We start from the raw sequence: 3,305 nt of genomic DNA on the forward strand, positions 1-3,305 counted from the left end.
AACAACACGGCACGCGCGGCTACGCCAGCTAACTAACACTTGGGGGTGGAGGGAGGGTGTCAACAACTCTGCACGCGGATCAGCAACCCTCCCAGCTAACTAGTACTGTACGAGCATAAGGCCATCTGAACTGCACAAATGGATGGGTTTCATCAGGCAGAGCTTAGCTACAACAATCATGCATGCGTTCACTGCACGGATGGGTGCCCGCATGAACAGCACGGGATGATGGCAGCGGCCGTAGGAAGAGATGAGGCGTACGATGTGCTGGCTCATTACTGTGGAGTGCAATGTAAGTATAGTTACGACAGATTAACCCTACTGAAATTGTCGATTTTATCCACTGTCATGTTGTGTGTCAAGCGTATTTTATGGGGCACTCGAGAGGATAAATTTTGCCGAATTAATGTCCCCGATAAGCACTCAGCAAAAATCAGTCACTAGGCAAGTGCATGTCGTCGAGATGATAGGGAGGACTCCGTTGTTTGGAAATTGACGCCCTCAGGCTGCTACTCCGCGCACCGGCTTACAAGGCCCAATTTCTTGGGCAGAATACTACAAACTTCAGTAGCATTGTTTGGAAGACTTGGGCTCCGCCAAAGTGCAGGTTCTTCGCATGGCTAATTCTTCAAAACAGGATATGGATGGCGGACCGTTTGGCCAAGTGAGGATGGCTCAATTGTCGGCTATGCCCTCTATGTAGCACCGCCATGGAGTCGGCTGCCCATCTATTCTTCCGGTGCCGCTTCTCACTCCAAATTTGGGGCTCTATCAGCAATTGGCTTGGCCACCAGTGCTCCGACCCTAGCACTTCGGTGGGAATCAACAATGTCTCCGCTTGGTGGGATCACTTCATGAATTGAAATCAGGTCAACCGCAAGGGAATGGCATGGCTCGTGATGCTTGTTGCATGATAACTTTGGATTGAGCACAACACCAGGGTCTTCAATAACAAATTCGTGACTTCGGGTTTCATCATCTATAAAATCCGCGAGGAGGCTTCTACTTGGGTCAAGGCGGGTGCCAAGTGTTTGTGTAAATTAATGTCGGGAGAGTAGGCTTTTGTCTCTGGGGGGTGTGGCCTTCAGGCATGTACGAAACACAATTCTCTCTAATTTAATGAATGTGGCAAAGCTTTTGCCCTTTTCAAAAGATTACCCCATCACCCGCCACTAATTTAAGGCCACATATAAGCCTTTTCTAAGTAGTATCTATTGTACACGTTTTTCTGTATCATGTGCAATGCCCCACCTCCCCCCCTGTTGCACAACATCGCAAGGTGACGATTCGACCCTCCGTCTGATAGGATTTTGAACTATGTGCGATGACCCAATCTGCACTAGCTAGTGGGGTATCCTGTATCCCAGTCCAACAACCACTATAAAACCAAACCCCATTGCAATGCAAGTATCACTACATCAGTGCGCTAATTTGTGTGTGAGAGACAAAGAGAAGAGTGTTCCAGTGCTTTGATATTTTTTTTCTTCAGGACCAACCAAGAGCAATGGCGGCTGGTGGCTGCGACATCAATGCGAGCTACGATATCAAGCATCTGCTCAAGAGCGACGCCCTGTACAAGTACATCCTGGATACCACGGTGTTCCCCCGAGAGCCGGAGTGCATGCGCGACCTGCGCCTCCTCACCGACAAGCACCAGAGGTAATACGCTACTATATTATATACTCCCTCTGTCAAAAATATTTTAGTAATCTAAACTACGGAGGGAATTCATATTGGTCGGTGCATCCAGGGGCATCATGCAGTCAACGCGCGGAGGAGGCCCAACTGCTGCAATTGCTGATCAAGATAGCGGGCGCCAGGAACACGATCGAGGTCGGCGTGTTCACGGGCTACTCGCTCCTCGCCACCGCGTTGGCGTTGCCGGAGGATGCCAAGGTGGTGGCCATCGACATCAACCGACTTCGAACTCGGCCTGCCCTTCATCCAGAAAGCCGGCGTGGCGCACAAGGTGGACTTCCGCGAGGGCAGGGCGCTCGACCGCCTCGACGAGCTCCTCGCCGCCGACCCCGTGGCTCAGTACGACTTCGCCTTTGTGGACGCCGACAAGCAGAACTACGGGCGGTACCATGAGCAGCTGATCCGGCTGGTCCGCGTCGGTGGCACCATCGTCTACGACAACACGCTCTGGGGCGGCACTGTGGCCGGCATCGCCGTGCCTTCGTTAGATGTCCTCCCTGGTGTAGTTGTGGACAGTGTCCTCGCGTCCATCGCCGAGTTCCTCAAGGGCTTCAACGCCGAGCTCGCCGCTGATCCGTGTGTCGACGTCTGCCAGATCGCGGTGGGAGACGGCCTCACCATCTGCCGCCGCCTCGTCTAACTAGTACCATGATCCCGCTGTCTGGCAGGATCTGCTCCATCGCCAGCGTCCAGCCCCTGGACACTAGCTACTACTCAGATTTGATTCAATAAGAAGTTGTAATGTACTATGTGCTTTCCATGCTGTGTGATTTCATTCAATAAGATCTCGAAATATTCCCTCCGTCGCATAATACAAGACGTTATTGCATCCAGTATGTGCCATATTGGATTTAATCAATAATGTCTAATGCTATGTTACGGGGTGGGGAGAGTATTTGTTTCGCGGATGGTTCACGATTTTATTTCAATATAAGATGTGTTGATATGATTATGTCTCGTGGCATGATATTGTTGTTAGTGAAACGTGATATTTGTATGTGAGGTAGACACTAGAGTGATGTGCAGCTGCAACCCGTTGACAACATGAGGTTTCCAGGAGAGATAGGGATATTAAAGGAGGGGGATAGGAAAACAACTTATTTTCAAGATGTGTCCAGCTAGAGGAGGAGAAAAACCTATATCCGATCCCTGGATAGCCCGGATGGTCATGTCACTCAAATCAATGAAATTCTAGGGGTTTTATTTAAATCTTAATTTCTTTAGTACTGAGGAGAAAGTCCAAGATTTAGAAAATGAGCTCCTATAGGCCCTTTTCATTGCTAGAATTATTAGCTGTGAGAAGTTAGTTAGCTTCCAAATCCTTCGTCTTCAAATAACTATACACAAGCGGCAATGACAGTGTAACTACCAATCACAAAGTACCTAACAAGAGAAATTTTAAGATGCTACCTCTTACCCCTTAAGTTTAACTACATATATATGGTAAGTATAGCTGATTGAAAATAAATATTTGATAATGTGCAAACACCATTTTAACCCTAGAGAATTTTCCGTAGCATCTTACCTCCTGTCCAAGGTCACTGACGCCTCTACTGCTGCACACGTGAAGATAGGCTGAGCACCAATCTGAAACAATGCAACAAGAC

The 3,305-nt window shown here is 48.8% G+C and overlaps 1 pseudogene; it reads left to right on the plus strand.

The window, feature by feature from the left end:
• The first annotated feature begins 1,363 nt into the window (after positions 1–1,363).
• LOC123084258 (tricin synthase 1-like) lies at positions 1,364–2,647 on the plus strand (annotated as a pseudogene).
• The last annotated feature ends 658 nt before the right edge of the window (positions 2,648–3,305 follow it).

The sequence above is a fragment of the Triticum aestivum genome, chromosome 1B, assembly GCF_018294505.1.
Source record: "Triticum aestivum cultivar Chinese Spring chromosome 1B, IWGSC CS RefSeq v2.1, whole genome shotgun sequence".
NCBI lineage: Eukaryota > Viridiplantae > Streptophyta > Magnoliopsida > Poales > Poaceae > Triticum > Triticum aestivum.